The sequence below is a fragment of the Rhodnius prolixus genome, unplaced genomic scaffold (genome assembly GCF_049639745.1).
Source record: "Rhodnius prolixus isolate KJV_2025 unplaced genomic scaffold, Rpr scaffold_25, whole genome shotgun sequence".
NCBI classification, from domain to species: domain Eukaryota; kingdom Metazoa; phylum Arthropoda; class Insecta; order Hemiptera; family Reduviidae; genus Rhodnius; species Rhodnius prolixus.
The window spans coordinates 939,183-960,715 of NW_027411585.1; the positions used below are offsets into that span (position 1 = coordinate 939,183).

General features: G+C 37.8%; 2 protein-coding genes across 2 annotated transcripts in view; one reads left to right on the forward strand and one right to left on the reverse strand.

The window, feature by feature from the left end:
• Positions 1-21,533, forward strand: part of LOC141448401 (uncharacterized) — a 320,931-nt gene that overhangs the window by 54,247 nt on the left and 245,151 nt on the right. The window lies entirely within an intron of this gene.
• Positions 14,902-21,533, reverse strand: part of LOC141448399 (uncharacterized) — a 78,853-nt gene continuing 72,221 nt past the window's right edge. The window contains exon 2 of the mRNA XM_074116753.1: positions 14,902-14,953. The gene's annotated coding sequence lies outside the window, so the exon portion shown is untranslated. The remainder of the gene's footprint in view (positions 14,954-21,533) is intronic.

Genomic DNA, 21,533 nt, shown 5'->3' on the forward strand with positions numbered 1-21,533 from the left:
ACCCTCTAGTCGCTTCAAGGAAGCTCCAGATAGAGCGCTAGTCTGGTGTCACACAAACCCTCTCTAACGCCTCCAAGGAGGATATCCCAACCAAACGCTCTGGTATTCGATAGAATTTGACGTCCTTTCAAGCTAACATGGCTGATTTAGAGCAGAATACAAATATCCGTTGATAGAGAAAGTATTTCCTGCGCAGATTTTAGTTGCATTCAATCAAACATTCCTTAAAATGATTAGGTTTAGGTCAGTAAATAAACTAATGGCCAAGGAGGTACAAGGTTATCTATCAGAACTAGTCCTAGTGAATGATGGCCCCCTAAACTCTCTGGAGAGTTGAACAATCGATACAAAGAATGGACTGTTGATAAAATACAAAAGATTCTGGTAGCTCTGCTGCTGAAAGCAACACATCGATGGCCAGGAATCACATCTAGAGTAACACTAGAATAAGATGGCAATGGACGTTGGAAGCGGAAGTTGAGCGAAAAGAGAGGAAGTAAATGATCCATACAAATGGCGGCATGTGGGGCAAGTTTGGATTCTTGCCCGCGCAGAACAGTTCGCCCTTCTAAATCCACTTTTCCCTAAATCCTTTCCCTATTTGTACTTCTGCACTTCGCTTTTATTTGCAACATGAACTTCCCCTACATGAGTGAACTTAATTCTGCAAAATTTAATTACTGCCAGGTGATGGTTTTTGCAATAATATTATTAGATGATAAGTTATTATTAACTGTAAAACAATACTGTGGATAAATTCTTCTCATTTACCAATATAGTAATATAAATAAACCATAGAACCGGTTTATTAGAAAATACGCACGAGCGATTCCATGTTTTCCACTTTAACATTTCCCCGGGGAAAATTAGTTAAAATCACTTCTGACCGAGGCTCCCCCTCTCAGCAGCTATTTGAGTGCAATGTCACTTATTGATCACTTATCATTTATTATTGAACATTAAATTAGTTGTTAAAATTCGAAGTAATGAAAGTGACGTAAGCGGAAGTGTCAATATAGAAAACATTTTCCAGATTGCATAATTTTTTTCCCGAAATTTTTACTTGTTCATCCTGGACTCTGATTACTTAGGTCGCTAAATGAGGGGTAAAGTTAGAACACCTCTGGAGTGCCGGCTATTTGTGAGATGGTGGAATGTGTAGCCAGAATTCCGAGCCAGGATATGCTCAGTTCAACTTAGAATCATGAAAGTCGCCACCATTTTATCTTGGACATAACATTTAGATTAGCATTATTTGCAGAAAACCATTATTCTTGTGGGGTTGCTCCGTGGAAGCTGTATCCGATCATTTCCTTAAATAGAGTTAATCTGTGTAGTACAAATTCCATGTTTCAAAGAAATTGAATCACGTAGACCACAATCATAGAGTCATGTGAGTGTCACTGCAGATATTGGAACTTGGGTTTTTTGTCTTTACTGGCGAGGAAAATAATTTTCATTTTCTTTCATATTAAGTATTGAATTTCCATTACTAACAGCTGGCTAGTACGACCAGCCGACCTCTGTTAATGACAGTTTTTCAGCTGATTTTTTGTCTTTATCTTGACAAAGTATTTTTTTTGCTTGATCCAGAATCAAAAGATCAGTCGTCTCATATTGATTTGAATGGTAAAAGGAAAGAAACGTCGGATTCCGCTTAATTGCCCTCTTCCTGCCAGAGGCCCACTGGTTAGCAAGAGCATGAGCTTAAAATAAGAAAACTGCGTGTCCATTCAAATGAATGGTGTAAATGTAATTCCAGGAGGAGGGTTCGGCCGGAAACATGTTTAGAACATTGCGGATATTCTTGCCTTCAGAATGTGTTAGAGCAATGCAGTAGGAATGCTATACCCTAATTAGCATGTATTATCTAGACAACGAAATACCTTGGTGCCCTCTACCGGAGCTAACTGCAACTACCAGGGCATTCTCTCCTTCGCCAGTAACGTGAATATCCCAGAAGGGCATAAACACATAATTTATTAGGTTAAGTGCTCAAGGTTACAATAATAAACAAACTTTTTCCATCAATAATATTAAATCCTTAATTAAACACTTATCATTAGGTCGTTAATTAACTAATATTGGGTTAGAAAATCCACCATGACCTGGATAAGAAGGCGTTAATTTTAGGGTAATCCTAAAATAATCTTAATTATAGCACGTAGTACTGCTGTGGCGGCATCTAATAGTTGCAATTCCTAACTAAGCCATCCTAAAGGAACTTCATTGGCTTTGCATTAGGATGAGAATCCATGTAAGAACGTATTCGGATTTCCTTTGGTGGTTTCTTAGTGTTAATCCAGAATCAATGAATGAAGATAGAGTTGAAATTACTTGTGAATAAGCTAATGAACTTTAGTCGATGGGCATCTTAAAAAAATACACAAAATTTAATTTGAACACTCAATCGATTTTCTCTTACAATAATTTACGCCAAGATGGTTTGTTTTTTCTAAATATTACTTGCAAAAGAAATCCAGCGATTCTGGGACACTTCCTTTAATCTTCTTCGATTGGTTGAGTATTTAATTTTAATCATTTTAGAAAGATTTATCAAATTGACTCATTCTGTGATTATTGGTTTTGAGTTACGATCAATAGGGACACTGCCCAAATTGTAAAAACCTTTATTTTTCTTCATACTTTGAGTACCCCAAAATGGACATTGCCAATAAAAACCCTAAATAGAAAATCTACCAGAATAAATCAAATTTTAATCTTTTAAAAAGTTACATGGAAATATTATAATAGCAATGGGTTCATAATGAATTTTTTTTAGGGCTAAAAATACCAGGAAACTGGATGGAATACTAAATATTGCAATGGTCCAGCAATGAAACGTTATACTAATTGCTTCCAAGATTTGTTCTGCACGGAACTCTGTTGGCCATTCAATTTTAATGAATTATTATTTTTTTTTAAATTTAATAAGTTGCAACATTGGATCTCAAATCAGCGCCTGATAGTAACATGACAGAGGAACAGAGGAGAATTATAGAAGGCAAGCAATTGGAAGCTTCAAAGTAAACTGCAGTTTCTTCAACTTTGCCTAGAGAGCAGCACTTCACAAATAAATTCCAAAATATACAAATGAGCTGTTATTTTTGAAAGTGGTATAAGTCCAATTTTAAAAAAAAATGAGTTAATGGTAATTTCAGTAAGTTATAGACACAGTCTTTCCATATTTATAATCATATATTCAATGGAGTACGATTTTTGGTATAAAGTCAAAAAAAGAATTTTGACTATAAAATGTTATCACAATATTTTTTTTGAAAGTGGAATAAGTCCATTTCTAATAATTATAATTAAAACAACTTTCTTATTGCAATTATTTTTTATTATTGCTACTTCAGTGTACGAGGGGGTACCCAAAAAAAACCGGAATTATTTTTTAAAAGCTATTTATTTACAAATTTTTTACAGAACAACCTTATCCCCTTCAAAATACTCTCCATTACAACTAATACATTTGTCCCACCGGTGCTTCCACTGTTCGAAACATTTTTTGTAGTCATCTTTAGAAATGGCTGACAGCTCCTTCTTCGTTTTTTTCTTGACCTCTTCAATGTTGTCAAATCGGTGACCTTTCATGCCCTTTTTCATGCGTGGAAATAAGAAAAAGTCGCACGGAGCCAGGTCAGGCGAGTAAGGTGCGTGGGGCAGCGGAACCATGCCATTTTTAGCCAAAAACTGTGTAACAGAGATGGCTGTGTGTGCAGGTGCATTGTCGTGGTGGAAGAACCAGTCTCCTGTTTGCCACAAATCGGGTCTTTTTTGGCGAACTCTATTGCGCAATCTTTTCAAAACTTCCAAATACAAGGTTTGATTGACGGTCTGACCTGGGGGGACAAACTCTGAATGGACTACGCCTTTGGCATCAAAAAAGCAAATCAGCATTGTTTTGATGTTTGACTTGACTTGACGACATTTTTAAACCGAGTAAACCACTCGTATACTTGAGTTTTTCCCATAGCGTCATCTTTGTAAGCTGTTTTCAACATTAAAACACTTTCAGCAGCATTTTTGCCGAGTAGAAAACAAAATTTCAGAGCTGCACGTTGTTCACTTAAACTTGCCATCATAAAAAACGAAAAAAGAACAAAACAGCGCTGGTAAAAACAATCACTGCAGATGAACAGAACAAGCCAGGCAGACAACACAGGCAGGACTGAACTGGCAAGGAATTGCGCTATACACGTCTAGCGGCAGAAATGCGTACTACATAAGCTCCATGCGCGGCAACGCAATTGCGGTTATTTTTGGGTACCCCCTCGTACGCTGCTCGTTAGCAGATGCTAACTGTAAAAGAAAAATAAGTTTAAAATATCTTTTTTTGCTTTAAAGATCTTAACTAAGTAATTTTCATTTTTATATTTTTTAATATAACTGAAATTATAAAAAAAATAAACTTGGTTATTCGTGTATTTAAATGTATTCATTTTAATTATTACTTTTTACATAAAAACCCATTTCAGTAAAGCTAATGTCTATAAAAACTCGCTCTTAAATTTACTTCTGTATTTATTTCATGCAATTTGTTATTTTTGAAAGTGGTATAAATCCATTTGGAGCTAAAAAAAAATCGTTTATTTTTTTAAGAATTGTAATAATTATTATTTCATAATAAAATTTAAAAGGTGTATAGTGTTAATAAGATCACTTGAATAGATTAAGGTTTACGAATATTTTTAAATTAATTCAAATGCAAAACCTTAAATATCTCGATACATGGAAAAATGGACTTATACCACTTTCAAAAATAACAGCTCATCTATCAACAACAAAAAATTCAATCATGCAGTCTGCCGCAATAGTGTAAAACCTAAAATAGACTGCACATTTTATTTAGACACACATTTATTTCATATAAGCCACTGATTTTATTTATTTTCAAGACGGGCAATCACCCAGTTACAAAGAAATATAATTTAAAGTAACATTTAATAATAAAGTAACATATTTGAGGGCTCATATCTGAGCCGAAATTTATGACAAATATTCTGTATTCAATTACCTACACTTTACAAGCTAGAAAAGTAGAAAAAGGCAACAAGTGAGCCTCAATGAAATTATTAATTCGTTAGGCTTAACAATTATTTGACCACTTCCAGTTTTGCTGAAAACCGGTAGAGTGCTCTGCTGTAGCATGCTGAAAGGTTGACCTGTTGCCCTCTATAAAAATAGAATAAAGCGACCAAATAAATAAGAGCAAGTTTACGTTGATAAATGTCCCTAACCTGAGCGTTAAACTTTACTTAAAGCTGTAACCTCCCAAAAATATATCACCTGAGTATTAGAAAGAGAGAGAGAGAGAGAGAGATTTAATTTTGCTATGAACTTTATGTTAATTTTAATAAAACAATTAACTAAACTTTACTAGTACTTATAAAATTTCCAGACAACATTTAATTTGCAACTTTATAATGCAATTAGCTGGGCGGGGGCAAATAAGTACACGCCCTCGGCTCATTCATTTTTTTAAAAATAATCTGGATAAGTGAATACTGACGTCAGCTGTCAGCTGTAATTTTAATAATTAACAATATTAATTCGATAAAAGTCTGTCGGCCCCCCCATAATTTTATTTAATGAACTCTTTACATAATTTAAAATTCATAACGTTGGATAAGAGTGTAGTTTTAATGTGCCTTATTCTGCGATCTTAATTAAATGTCAGAATCTATTTAAACATTAAGTTCAGAATTAATTTGTTTTCTAGTTTATTTATCAAAGCATTATTGTGTCAAAAATTTAAGTTTATCCAAAATACAATCAACAAAATATCTAGTGCAGACACTCACTTGAGCTCTCTATTTATAATTGGCATTCTTACTAACCTGCGGTTTATGGGTTTACAAACCACTTCTCATATCTGTGATGACGTTGATGTAGAAGGGTAGTGGAATAAAATATTTGACTCTCTACGGCCAAAGGAGATCTTAAGTAAGTGTAACAGTGGGAGATTTACCACTTAGACCGTCTAAGAGGTGGCCAAATAAGCCTACCGGCCTTGGGAAAGGACCACCCCCTGACTGCCTCTAATGATGACAGCAGAGATGGAGGTTGGTATTAATGCCAGCTGAACTTACTTAAGAACAAAATCAAAGTCACACTTTGGGCTTTCCAAGCAAGCTCAAGCTTCAAGTTATTGAAGACAAGTTTGGACTGCCTGCTGATGACTTCATGACTATTTTTATTAGCCACAAAGCTTTAGGATTCCTTGCGGAGCTGAAAACTTCTCCGAGCTTTGGTCAGTAGTTCGCTAATCTGACGGTGCTTCTGTCTAAATATAGCGTAGCTTTCGGCGAGATAGAGAAGGTTTAAACCTACAAGTTTGGACTGCCTGCTGATGACTTCATGACTATTTTTTATTAGCCACAAAGCTTTAGGATTCCTTGCGGAGCTGAAAACTTCTCCGAGCTTTGGTCAGTAGTTCGCTAATCTGACGGTGCTTCTGTCTAAATATAGCGTAGCTTTCGGCGAGATAGACAAGGTTTAAAGCTACAAGTTTGGACTGCCTGCTGATGACTTCATGACTATTTTTTATTAGCCACAAAGCTTTAGGATTCCTTGCGGAGCTGAAAACTTCTCCGAGCTTTGGTCAGTAGTTCGCTAATCTGACGGTGCTTCTGTCTAAATATAGCGTAGCTTTCGGCAAGATAGAGAAGGTTTAAAGCTACAAGTTTGGACTGCCTGCTGATGACTTCATGACTATTTTTTATTAGCCACAAAGCTTTAGGATTCCTTGCGGAGCTGAAAACTTCTCCGAGCTTTGGTCAGTAGTTCGCTAATCTGACGGTGCTTCTGTCTAAATATAGCGTAGCTTTCGGCGAGATAGAGAAGGTTTAAAGCTACAAGTTTGGACTGCCTGCTGATGACTTCATGACTATTTTTTATTAGCCACAAAGCTTTAGGATTCCTTGCGGAGCTGAAAACTTCTCCGAGCTTTGGTCAGTAGTTCGCTAATCTGACGGTGCTTCTGTCTAAATATAGCGTAGCTTTCGGCGAGATAGAGAAGGTTTAAAGCTACAAGTTTGGACTGCCTGCTGATGACTTCATGACTATTTTTTATTAGCCACAAAGCTTTAGGATTCCTTGCGGAGCTGAAAACTTCTCCGAGCTTTGGTCAGTAGTTCGCTAATCTGACGGTGCTTCTGTCTAAATATAGCGTAGCTTTCGGCGAGATAGAGAAGGTTTAAAGCTACAAGTTTGGACTTCCTGCTGATGACTTCATGACTATTTTTTATTAGCCACAAAGCTTTAGGATTCCTTGCGGAGCTGAAAACTTCTCCGAGCTTTGGTCAGTAGTTCGCTAATCTGACGGTGCTTCTGTCTAAATATAGCGTAGCTTTCGGCGAGATAGAGAAGGTTTAAAGCTACAAGTTTGGACTGCCTGCTGATGACTTCATGACTATTTTTTATTAGCCACAAAGCTTTAGGATTCCTTGCGGAGCTGAAAACTTCTCCGAGCTTTGGTCAGTAGTTCGCTAATCTGACGGTGCTTCTGTCTAAATATAGCGTAGCTTTCGGCAAGATAGAGAAGGTTTAAAGCTACAAGTTTGGACTGCCTGCTGATGACTTCATGACTATTTTTTATTAGCCACAAAGCTTTAGGATTCCTTGCGGAGCTGAAAACTTCTCCGAGCTTTGGTCAGTAGTTCGCTAATCTGACGGTGCTTCTGTCTAAATATAGCGTAGCTTTCGGCGAGATAGAGAAGGTTTAAAGCTACAAGTTTGGACTGCCTGCTGATGACTTCATGACTATTTTTTATTAGCCACAAAGCTTTAGGATTCCTTGCGGAGCTGAAAACTTCTCCGAGCTTTGGTCAGTAGTTCGCTAATCTGACGGTGCTTCTGTCTAAATATAGCGTAGCTTTCGGCGAGATAGAGAAGGTTTAAAGCTACAAGTTTGGACTGCCTGCTGATGACTTCATGACTATTTTTTATTAGCCACAAAGCTTTAGGATTCCTTGCGGAGCTGAAAACTTCTCCGAGCTTTGGTCAGTAGTTCGCTAATCTGACGGTGCTTCTGTCTAAATATAGCGTAGCTTTCGGCAAGATAGAGAAGGTTTAAAGCTACAAGTTTGGACTGCCTGCTGATGACTTCATGACTATTTTTTATTAGCCACAAAGCTTTAGGATTCCTTGCGGAGCTGAAAACTTCTCCGAGCTTTGGTCAGTAGTTCGCTAATCTGACGGTGCTTCTGTCTAAATATAGCGTAGCTTTCGGCAAGATAGAGAAGGTTTAAAGCTACAAGTTTGGACTGCCTGCTGATGACTTCATGACTATTTTTTATTAGCCACAAAGCTTTAGGATTCCTTGCGGAGCTGAAAACTTCTCCGAGCTTTGGTCAGTAGTTCGCTAATCTGACGGTGCTTCTGTCTAAATATAGCGTAGCTTTCGGCAAGATAGAGAAGGTTTAAAGCTACAAGTTTGGACTGCCTGCTGATGACTTCATGACTATTTTTTATTAGCCACAAAGCTTTAGGATTCCTTGCGGAGCTGAAAACTTCTCCGAGCTTTGGTCAGTAGTTCGCTAATCTGACGGTGCTTCTGTCTAAATATAGCGTAGCTTTCGGCAAGATAGAGAAGGTTTAAAGCTACAAGTTTGGACTGCCTGCTGATGACTTCATGACTATTTTTTATTAGCCACAAAGCTTTAGGATTCCTTGCGGAGCTGAAAACTTCTCCGAGCTTTGGTCAGTAGTTCGCTAATCTGACGGTGCTTCTGTCTAAATATAGCGTAGCTTTCGGCAAGATAGAGAAGGTTTAAAGCTACAAGTTTGGACTGCCTGCTGATGACTTCATGACTATTTTTTATTAGCCACAAAGCTTTAGGATTCCTTGCGGAGCTGAAAACTTCTCCGAGCTTTGGTCAGTAGTTCGCTAATCTGACGGTGCTTCTGTCTAAATATAGCGTAGCTTTCGGCGAGATAGAGAAGGTTTAAAGCTACAAGTTTGGACTGCCTGCTGATGACTTCATGACTATTTTTTATTAGCCACAAAGCTTTAGGATTCCTTGCGGAGCTGAAAACTTCTCCGAGCTTTGGTCAGTAGTTCGCTAATCTGACGGTGCTTCTGTCTAAATATAGCGTAGCTTTCGGCGAGATAGAGAAGGTTTAAAGCTACAAGTTTGGACTGCCTGCTGATGACTTCATGACTATTTTTTATTAGCCACAAAGCTTTAGGATTCCTTGCGGAGCTGAAAACTTCTCCGAGCTTTGGTCAGTAGTTCGCTAATCTGACGGTGCTTCTGTCTAAATATAGCGTAGCTTTCGGCGAGATAGAGAAGGTTTAAAGCTACAAGTTTGGACTGCCTGCTGATGACTTCATGACTATTTTTTATTAGCCACAAAGCTTTAGGATTCCTTGCGGAGCTGAAAACTTCTCCGAGCTTTGGTCAGTAGTTCGCTAATCTGACGGTGCTTCTGTCTAAATATAGCGTAGCTTTCGGCAAGATAGAGAAGGTTTAAAGCTACAAGTTTGGACTGCCTGCTGATGACTTCATGACTATTTTTTATTAGCCACAAAGCTTTAGGATTCCTTGCGGAGCTGAAAACTTCTCCGAGCTTTGGTCAGTAGTTCGCTAATCTGACGGTGCTTCTGTCTAAATATAGCGTAGCTTTCGGCGAGATAGAGAAGGTTTAAAGCTACAAGTTTGGACTGCCTGCTGATGACTTCATGACTATTTTTTATTAGCCACAAAGCTTTAGGATTCCTTGCGGAGCTGAAAACTTCTCCGAGCTTTGGTCAGTAGTTCGCTAATCTGACGGTGCTTCTGTCTAAATATAGCGTAGCTTTCGGCAAGATAGAGAAGGTTTAAAGCTACAAGTTTGGACTGCCTGCTGATGACTTCATGACTATTTTTTATTAGCCACAAAGCTTTAGGATTCCTTGCTGAGCTGAAAACTTCTTCGAGCTTTGGTCAGTAGTTCGCTAATCTGACGGTGCTTCTGTCTAAATATTGCGTAGCTTTCGGCAAGATAGAGAAGGTTTAAAGCTATTATACAGTTTGGAATCTTTAAAAACCTCTACCCCTCATTGTACTTTATTTTGTAAAATATTAAATATCAGGAAGTATTAAGCACAAAAGCATAGAGCTTCATTCACAAAGGAAGTGAACAACCAGGTTTAATGAGTAGGTTTCTAGAACTCTGTCGGGTAGTTGACTTCCAGAGTACCTTATCTCGTTCTTTTCACAAGATTTCTATTTTAATTGCAAAGAAAGTTAATAAAAAAAGTCTGTGTTAAGCTCCACAAAGTTGCTTTGAGCTTGGCCGAAAAAAATGGTTAATGTGAAGCTTTTTTTTATTAAGGATTTCTTTTAGTTTTATAAGAAGGCTTAATATTGACAGTATGTTGATTTAAGATTTTAGTAACGTTCTGCTTGGCTGGGCGTCTAAAGTTCTTGCATTGCTCAAACTTAGCGCCTCCAAATTGACATTCTCTGTTCTAGCTTATGTACACTGTTCATGGAGGCCAAGCGTATTGCTAAAATCAATAAAGTTCCTGAAGTGAATGTATTTTTTTTTTTTTTTTTGCCGATGATTGGTCACTTTCTCGAAAATGGCTGCTAGGATTGTCTTCAGATTTTGTTTAAGCGCATGCGTTCATTAGTATAGATTGGAATTTTATTATTTTTTTAGAAATATTAAGGGTAGTTCTTTGGAAGGAGCCAGGCGTCCCTACAATGTCACATTTCTGTGTTTTTTTTTGGCGCCTCAACATCAGAGCTTTTGGAATTATTACTACGAGCAGTAAAAGGAAAATAATAATTGAAACAATGGCATCAAGAGAAAGACGTGTGAGTGAGATTCAGCAGATTTTTAAAAGAAATATTTAGAGAAGTTTTAAAATAAGTCACTAGATGGCCACCATGTATCGCAGTTAATACCAGTCTTACTAATTAAATTTTCTCTTAATTGAAACCCAATACCTAAGGTAGTGGGGGGGGGCCTACCAACATTCCTTTTCTGCTATTTGCTTTGTTTGTAACACTAACCTGAGGTTATGTTAGCAACCTTTCAGCCGGTTGTGAGTAGGAGTGAAGTCGTGTCTAGTTTTGATTTAGTGATTTACCATTTTAGATTCAAAGTTATAGTTACAATAAGGATATATCGAGAGAGATTTTTCATTGTTACTTAGTAATAACTCAACTTTAAAAAAGAAGATATAGCAGCACTAAATTATGGTTTTTTCCCCGGGTAGAATGTGTGAAAATGGTATTGTTTCTTTAAAGCAGTTTCTACAGTAATTCCTGGATAGTGGATACAAAAAACGTTAATCAACAAACTAAAAGTAGCAGTATGATGTGTTGGATCTACCATTGTTAATTTTTAATACAAATTGCATCCTACCTTAACACTTCTCTGCAAGGTTAGGGGCACCATTCCAGGTAGATAAAATTGATGCAGCTCACACAAAACGCACTTTCTTAAAACTTGCATAAAACAAAAAGTATGTTACCAAGGAATCTGATCAAGTTGCGGAATTAGAAAAAAACATTCTTGCTTTAAAAGAAGTGTGTCAATTACAAGAACATCAGAATTGAAGCAAAGAGAACTGGACAAAGCTCCTTTCGATGGATGAGAAACCTACTTTCCAAGTGTGTGTTAGCCATTGTAATTGTAGTTTATTCACAAAAGTTGATTAAAAGTTCAATAATTCTGCTTGAAACTTAAACTGCATTGTGTGCGCTCACATTACAGAAGAAGTTTCTGATTAAGTGTGCAATTTAAGCTAAAAGAAAAATGCATATTAATTGAAAATATAAACAGGCCAATCTAATTAAATATACCTGCCTAAATTTTGACTATTTACGAATTAATTCATCTTCAGATTATTTGATCCAACAATTTTGGGTAGTAATAATATAACTAATATTCGACACCCTGTCAGAATTATGTAATCCACAGAAGCTTTAGTAACCAATTAGTTTGAAAGCATGCTGTGATGGCCATACTAGCGATGCTTTAAATAGGTGCTTAACATTCGGTGGCCGATATTTCAATGAAGTAAATTAAATCAACGTCCGTCCATTTAGGATATATTGATCTCTAATTATATGAGGAGTTCATCGATATATCGGGCCAATCTCTGTTACCCTCAGTGATGTAGTATGCACGGAGACAGATCTGGGCTTGCTGTTTGTGTTTATTTTCTTTAAAGTTTCATTTCAAGGTTACTTCTACTGCCTTGATCACTGTCTGTCAAAGAGGTTTTGTTTTAAAGGTAAGTGTCTTGGCTTGACGAACGGTCTGAACTTACACCAAATTAGGGTTTGTCCATGTTGAAGTTTAATTTTTTCCTGTTGCTTTTGGAAATTGAAGAGCTCTTCTATTTCTGACTTACCTCCTTCTGTCGAATGATTAGCCATTATCTGTTCATCTAGAGATAAATAATAATAAAAACATGTTAGTTTTAAAAATCGATTTGTTAAGTACTATACTGCTTTTCATTTTTCCTAAAAAGACTAGTTTTTAATTATTAATGTATGTAAGACGGTTTTTGAAACCGATTTTATTGTCCTGAAAAGAATACAATTTTTATAAATAGATTAATACAATACAAAGAAATACAATATGATACATAAATAATTAGAACAATACATTACCTGAAAAGAATAATTATATTACTAGTTAACATTTAACTATCACTGAACACCATGAAAACACCAACGAACTAAGTAATGTAATGCTTAACCTTCCCAGACTGTAACCTTACATTCAGGTTGTGTAGAGTTGTCGACAGCACCCTCTGGTGTCACTTTTACATATATTTTTAATAATAGGTACTACTTCTCTAAAAAATTAATCTAGGTTCTTCAAAATAAGGGAAATCATTTCCCAAGGCAATTTTGTTTAGTTCAGGTAATATTGCTAGTGTGGCACTTGCTCTCTGGCATATCAACCTTAGCATTCTTCACTCTTCCAAGAATCTAATTTTAACTTTATTATTTTCAATTATGAATGTCTATAAATTTCAACACATCAAATATCTTCTTTTTTATGAAACATTTTTCCTAGGTAATTGTTTCTTTTTTTGACTTACCTTTAGATCTATAATTTTTTATTTGAATTTTTCTTCTTTAAAAATGCATTATCAGGTATTATCTTGAGGGAATGGTGGAGGGTAGAGGTTAAAATTGCCATTTCGGTGTAATATGTGCAGTTTTACTAGCTGGTTTGTGTTAGTAAGAATTCAGTGTGTTAATGTATGGGTTAGGACCTCGAGATTCGTAATGAGAGTGGTATGTTCTGGGGAGAGGAGGTCTCTAGGACCAACCATAGTTCTTGATTCTGCCACTAAGTGAACCATAACTGTGAAGGGCGCAAAATCTCGTATCTTCTTTCTGAACAAGTTTTTCTTTTTCTAAACGAACAAGAATGTAGCAAAGCAATTTCCTGTAGTTTCCCGGCCAGCCAACTCTATTAAAGTACTGTGATCGAAAAGTTTTCCAATGTTTTTCTAGCGCTTCCGTTTGAAAGTTTCCATTTATATTTGTAGCTTTTTGCAATCTTTATTTCCAAATCCATAAATTAAATTGCTCTTCGTTGTGATTACTTACTGGTATCTTCCCAACGCAGCGATCATTGTTTGTTGGCCCTCTATCTTTTGGTCCAGATTTTCTAGTGGTTTATGTATAGTTTGAGATCTAATCTGGGATTTGATGTGTGGCAGTCTTTGTGAAACCGATACTTGGGTGATGGCGCCACAGTAGCCGAGCGGTTAGAGGCGAGACCCGCAAAGCTAATATGCATTGTGGTCCTGGGTTCGATTCCCCGGTCTTTAGGCCTTGGATTTTATTTAAAGGTTAATAAAATAAATTTACAATAAAGTATGTTTGCTGGTCGCCTCCGTCCACGACACCTAATTGGTAGTTGGACGTAAAGCCCGCCTGAAAAAATAGACAATTACTTTACTTGGGTGATTCTACTAGCTCTGACCCGTTGGCGAAGATCCGGCCATTATTCCAAGGTATACGCCTCCACCTCTACATTCCTTGCTGCTTTAGAGGATTGTTAGCTAGTAAGCGGTACATGCAATTTTTTTGGCTAGTGGGCCAGAGCAAGAGGCCCACTTCCGGAGAAAGCCTAATTTGACTTAATAGTCCTTTCGCCTAAGCACAGCAAGCACTGAGAACATCCTGTTCACAGTAAGGCGGTCTGACTATATAAAAAGGACAGTCTCTCCTACCCTAGGTTCTAGGTAATCGTTCTCATTGGTTTCAAGTTCTTGGCCCGTACAGTAACTTTACTACACTATCGTTTGTTTTTTATTACCGGAAAGAGTTGATTCATTTTTCCATTGCCACCTGGTAGTTATCGCCGAAGAGAAGTTGTTCAGCAAGTTCTACTAAGGCTCGTGAAGATCTTATTGCCTTCTTAAAGCCTACCCAATGTTCCTTGCATCAATATTTTCATTTCTGAAAAAAAAAAATCCAGCATTCTTCGATCTTCAATAGTTTAGTTTACAGCAGCTAAAACTGTTTTCCTGGCTTAGTGCCGGAAGTATGACGTCCGGGCTGGACAGTTTCCTGCCAAATACTACGTACTCTCACGTGTAATGTCGTAATTAGTAACGTTGTTTCATTTTGTAATTTACTTGGCGGGGAGGGAAGAGATAAAAAATTAATACATTTCCACCGCCAATTATAATCTTTCTGCGCAATGCAAACCCTCTACCAATCCCCTCTTATTATACCATTCTATATCCAGCTTACCATTATCATCTTTATACCCAGCTTTTGTTCTGCCATGGAGGTTACCCTAAAGTATTTCATTAGTATTTATTTGTTCCAAACTCTCTCTCTGTCTATCTATCTATCTATCTCTTTCACTCACTCCATACCCAAAACACATGCATTATATATTTATAATGAGTATAATTCAATTACCTTGTTTTGCAAATACAGAAACAATTTGTAATTAACGTTCGTCTCTCCCTCTGAAATAAAATGAAAGCAACTTTTTTAAAAAAAATTTTAATTTAGTAATTAAAGAAATAAAATAACCCGTGTAATCCACATTCGGATTTTCATTCATCATTAGGAGTTGATCAATTATGTACGGAGAATAGGACTTCCACATTTAATGATTCTGTAACATACACGCACACTACCACTTGCTTGCTTAGTGAGTGAGTGAGGGGAACCAGAAACAAATTACATGTTAAACCAACCTCTAATGATGGATAAAGATACGAAACCGTTTGAAAGAAAGAAATTTCTACACGCATGATTTGACGGAAATAGAACCATCATATTATCCAGCAGCAAATTCCGTAGCGCTTGTTCGAGCATCAACTTCTGCAAGTTCTCTTTTAGAGTAGCGGGGTCAAGATTTTGAAACAGGAGGTTCAAGGGGTGAAACATTTGAGAGATGAAGGCCACGAGATGAGCATTTAGTGGCCAAAGTGTGTCACTTAAGTTGTGTTTGTACCTGTGGTTCATTTAATTCACTGCAAGATGTACGAAAAGGCTTTTGTTACACCAGCTTAAATTAAAACACGAAAAAGAGGTGATCATCTCCCTTCGTTGTCGCTTTAGCTGCTGGGGATTCCTCAAAAAGGATTTTGTCTAGGAAAACAGTTTAAAATCTTTTTTAAAACCAGTTAAGCGCGTTCGACGTGTATACGCGGTAATCCAAATCTCTGTTACGGTGCGTTCGACGTGTATGCTCGTGAAAAATATAAAATATGCCATTAACTTTAAAAACTCGAAATTTTAATAAGAATACAATAAGAATATTATTTGGTGGGATGTTTCCTTTATTTTGCCCAATAGAACTGCGGTGGGAGTCAGTCAAATGATAAGTGGTTGGTACATGTTTGGTCTCCGCATTAGAGATTGGGGAATTACGCGCACAAATAGAAGCTTTCAATCCTTGTGCAATGCCCGTTTTTACCTCTTAGATAGAGGTTCAGACCTCACAGTACGGGCATGATTTCATTTTGTACAGAATTCAAAAAGCTCTTTTCTTCCTTGTGCAAAGCTCTTGGCGTCCCTAGTTATAACTAGAGCAATGCATACGTGAAGCGGTGCATAGATTTTTGAATGAGCACAGAATGCTCTGGTAATCTCAAGCCCCAGAGTGAGAGATTGCAGAAAAAGTCGCTTGCAGGGACTATTACGACGTTGTAAATTTTTGGTCGTTTTGCTCTGCGTTCGACGGTGTATACACGTAATTGTCTGATTCTAAATTCCGCGCTTAACTGGTTAACAAAGACAGCAAAAGAGAGTGTTAAGTTGCATCGCCGATCGGCCGGTTGTGGTTGTATCCTTCAGTCCCAGAACCGAGGGATTTTTCCCGAATTTAATTCAGACTCATTAACAGAGAGCAGTGAACAGCTGGACTTCCGCCCAGCGCCATTTCAGGCCCAATTTCTCCGTGGAAGGTACAATGTGCGAATGGTTGATAACAGAGCGTGTTCTCGGTTTACCATGCACAGGCTAATAATGAGCCCGCGGTGTGTTCATGTTTGATAGCCCCACGATCAGATAGGCTGTGGGCACAGTTGCCGTTGGTAATTACCTACAAAAGGTCTTTACATTAGATGGTACCATTATCAATTTGTGTTTGGTCCTTTGTTCTCATAGTGAAGTGTCTAACAGGGCTGTAGCTTTAGCTCTATTCTGGTCTACCTTTATGTTCCTCATTATTTTCAACTGCCTAACACCAAATAGGTTCTATACTATATATCGCAGGAAATGTATTAAAAATAGAATAAATCGGAAACTGGTGAACAAACTCAAACGACTTCCTGTAAAAGCGATTTAATGTTCTTAAATTTTGATGAAACTAGATTTTGTATTTTAGTTAGAATGTTTGCCTCAATGTTATACAGGTTATCTGTAACAAAAGGATATTGTTAGAGGAAGTGTGACGTCACTGCTCCCTTAAGAGTCCCACTCTAAGTTTCTTCCCATAGATTCCGTTCTAAAGTGACGTGCTTACAGGAAGTCAAGTTTCCATTACTGAATAGTTGTGAAACTAAACTGTAAAATCACACTTCCGGTTCACTGAAATCCTTTTAACCCGTAATTTTTTGTATATTGATTGCCGATAAATGTAATGCAGTTGTTTCCAGCGAAGAAAACGGCAGTTTCAGCGCAGGGAGAGTTTAACTTCATGCTCCCTGTATATCCCTATTTCAAAAAAAATTCCTTGTATTTTTTTTTTGTGGAACCATTTTGGGAAAATATCGAAACCAAAAATCTTTTACAAGGTAATATTGCGGAGGCATTGGTAATATTGCGGAGGCATTGGTAATATTGCGGAGGCATTGGTAATATGACGAAGTTTGCTAGTGCTGTCGGTCTATCGAAAACAAGGCCGGATTTGATAGTATACTCAAATTACACAAATTGAATTTCATTAATACCCAATCGATTGTTGTTGTATAATCGTCTAGAAATAATAATATTTATTGTTATTAATAACTATTGAATTTCTATTGGTGATAAAGTAGTAAGTTATACTAAAATGGTACATTAGTGTGCTATTTATTTCCACCTTCCCCTAAAATGGCCACCCCCTAAAGGATTTTCTTAGGAGTCAGCAAATGTACGAGGTCGTTTGAAAAGTCCGTGCAAAAATACACTTCGTCCAACGCTGCTCTAGTTTGTTGATCCCTTCCGAATAATAGGATTTGTCCAAGTCTGAAAAATAGCCATTCGTTTCTGCAATCACCTCCTCGTTTGAATAAAATCTTTTTCCCGCCAGCCATTTCTTCATATTGGGGAACAAATATTAGTCCGAGGGAGCCAAGTCTGGAGAATAGGGGAGATGTGAAACGAGTTGGAACCCTATTTCCATTAATTATGCGACCACAACTGCTGAGGTGTGAGCTGGTGCGTTGTCGTGATGGAAAAGGACTTTTTTGTGGGCCAATCGTGGGCGTTTTTCTTGCAGCTCGGTTTTCAAACGGTCCAATAACGATGAATAATATGCACCTGTAATAGTTTTACCCTTTTCCAGATAGTCGATGAGGATTATTCCTTGCGAATCCCAAAAGACAGTCGCCATAATCTTTCCGGCCGAAGGAACGGTCTTCGCCTTTTTTGGCGCAGATTCCCCCTTGGTAACCCATTGTTTAGATTGTTCTTTGGTCTCTGGAGTGTAGTGATGTATCCATGTTTCATCCACAGTGACGAAACGACGCTTAAAGTCCTGCGGATTCTTCTGGAACAGCTGCAAACCGTCCTTGCAACACTTCACACGATTTCGTTTTTGGTCAAGCGTGAGCAATCGCGGCACCCATCTTGCGGATAGCTTTGTCATGTCCAAATGTTGATGCAAAATATTATGTACCCGTTCATTCGAGATGCCCACAGCACTAGTAATCTCACGCACCTTCACTCTTCTGTCATCCATCACCATATCATGGATTTTATCAATGATTTCTGGAGTAGTAACCTCAACAGGGCGTCCAGAACGTTCAGCGTCACTTGTGCCCATATGGCCACTCCGAAAATTTTGAAACCACTTATAAACTGTTCTAATCGAAGGTGCAGAGTCACCATAATGTTTATCAAGCTTCTCTTTAGTCTCCTGAGGCGTTTTGCCTTTCATAAAGTAGTGTTTAATCAACACACGAAATTCTTTTTCGTCCATTTTTTTGAAAATCACTCGACTTCCTCGATTCAAACGAATGCTAAACACAAAGAAATAGACCGATCTGGCTGAAACTTGGTGTGTGTTCTTCCAAGAGATGCTACTAACTAAACATAACCTCGATACGCGCCAGTAGTGCTATCTCTCTGACTTTGCACGGACTTTTCAAACGACCTCGTAATAGAAAGATAGTTGAAAATTGATTTCTCTACACCAAATTGATGAATCAACCTCTGATGGTGGATGAACATCAGAAATCGGTCAGAAGTGGGGGGAAAAAACATATCGTGCTATGGTTGATAAAAACTGTGTTATTACCCAGCAGACATTTGGAAAAATTTAACTAGTTTCTGTAATTCCAAGTGTGGCGAAGAGCACAAGCCCGGAATTTGAATCTGTTTGAACGATTTCTTTAAGCTTCCGGTGTCCCGTCTACTTTGATCAAGTTGTATCGCCTTGTTTTGGTGTTCTTTGGATAGAGTTAAATTTTAAGGAGGGGATTGGGACGCCAATCTATTTGTTATAAAGTAAAGTAATTGCCTATTTTTTCAGGCTGGGTTTAACGTCCAACTACCAATGAGGTGTCGTGGACGGAGGCGATTAGCAAACATACTTTACTGTAAATTTCTTTTATTATCCATTAATTAAAATCCAAGACCTCTAGACCGTGAATCGAACCCACTAACCAACAATACATCTTAGCATTGCGGGTCTAGTCTCTTAACCACTCGGCTACCGTGGCGCCTCAATCTATTTATTATATTTAATCCATATAAAAGCTAAGAATTATTTAATGAAAACTTGAAGTTTAAAGCTTGGGAATTTCAATAAGAGATAAGTCATGTAAGTATTCAAAGCTGGAGTTTTTCTAATTCTCTTTCAGCATTTTCACCAAAGTTTGGAACATTGCGTTGAAACTTGATGGTCTAAAATAGAATATTCCATCTGACGATGAGAAGAAGATGTAAGAAAGGCGTGGTTTACTGACAGTGGAGGGGGGGTTTCCAAGGCATCCATACTTTGGAAACTTTCACCGCAGAATTTAGTAACTCATCGTGTGGGCTGGAAACAGAAATCTTTTTAGACTTTAACAACATATCGATTTCAATATCCGCTTCTCGTCGAAAGTAAGCCCTACGATTCACTTGGAACAGATGTAAAAGCTTTAATCTTCTTTATTAAATGGCGAATGAAGCTGAGGCAGACTCTTTACTGTCCTCTCTTCTAATAGCATTTTACTTTTCTGTACTTTAAAGCTCCACAAACAAACTTTCCACCGGAAAAGAGGTCAAAGCTCAAAGACTTGCAAAGTCCTAATAGAATAGAAAAAGGACTTTACAATCGAGTGTTTGTTTATTCAACGTACAACTGGTATATTGATAAAAGGCAATAACATGTACATTTCGCTCAAATTGCGTCACTTCCATTGTTTCATTGTTTCTACATCTAGTTACTACTTTATTGCAAACATTTTCTCCATTTCTGCGCAAACCGAAATGTCTTTGTATGTCTCATCAAAGTAGAGACCATAGTTAATCACACAATGGAACCCTGTTTTCGATTAGGTCTAATTTTCGCTAGGGAATATAGTTGATTAGCCTCAGGCTCCCAGAGGATCAGATCAATGAGGACGTATTCTCAGAAATAGATAGAGATAATCCTCAACCCAAAACCTCTTCACTTTGTTCAGAGATAAGCAGAGAGAATCGTACTCAGGATGTCTAGAAAAGCGCTGACAAATAGAGGGTCTAGGTGCAGCAAGGACTGTTCGCCTCCGCATGGAAACTTCCTCCAGATGGACTGGCCAGAAGATACAGCTTTTGTTGAAAGTTTTCTTTAAAGCTGATCGCCGGAAAGGAGGGGTGGTTCAGTAAATCCACTCCCTTTTTTGCAATCGAAGAATGTGCGAACGCGAGGAGCGGATTGAAGATTGCAGACGGGTCGAAGGATGGACTGTTTACCAGGTGGAGTTATTCCGCTGTTACGTTACGTGGCAAAAACTATCCTAAGACAGAGACTTCCGTAACTTCTATTTTTGTGAAATATCCTCAAAAAACACGCACCTACAACTTTATTTCAGATTCATGGCACCTCAAATCATTGTCCTCTTTGAGGAAACTCATTGAGGCGAATTTTGCCCTAATCGCCTTAATTTCTCTCAACAGGAGTTAGCGAGAAGAAAGAGATAGAAAATTATTTTTTAAAAAAAGATAAAATTTTGGAGTACCAAAAACTGACTGTGTAGTTTGTAAAGTGGGATAAATATCCTATTAGTTCCAATCCAGGGGAACTTCTTATCTACCATTTAAAATCTTAAAAGGTTCATTTCCGGCAGAAGTCATTTCTCATATTTAGCAGAGAGAGTGCGCCACGCTACTTCTGCACATTGCGAGTGTGTGCTCGTGAAACGAGTGATGATTGTATTCAGTGTTGGCCGTACAACAGAACAACAGCTGTGTTGGCGGCAATATGTTCCCGCCAAGCCTCTGGCTAAATATTAAATCATGGGAAAACTGCCGACAGATAGATGGATGATCTCAGTTCGTTCTATGACGTACATTATTGCAGCTTCTCGTTCTTTTCGAGGATTTTTTTTTTCTAAAACAATCTTTCATTTTAGTGTATCGATACTTTCATTCGATCATTTCTTTTATGAGAACGGACGGAAGTCGCTACTCTCAGCATGCTCAATTTTCCTCCTTCATTTTCGTGATTATGATTGTATCATGAAAAGGCAGCAAGGGCGATTAGCACTTAGGTTTCTTAGCTACCTGAATTCGGGGAGTCGTTGGGTATCCAGAACTGGGCGAGGATATGGACTCGTGTTTCTCAGAACACCGTCCCACATGACGCCCTTAAATTGGGCCTCTTGAAGTGATGTCACTTAGTGCGCCAGGGCGTCTCCCACTAAC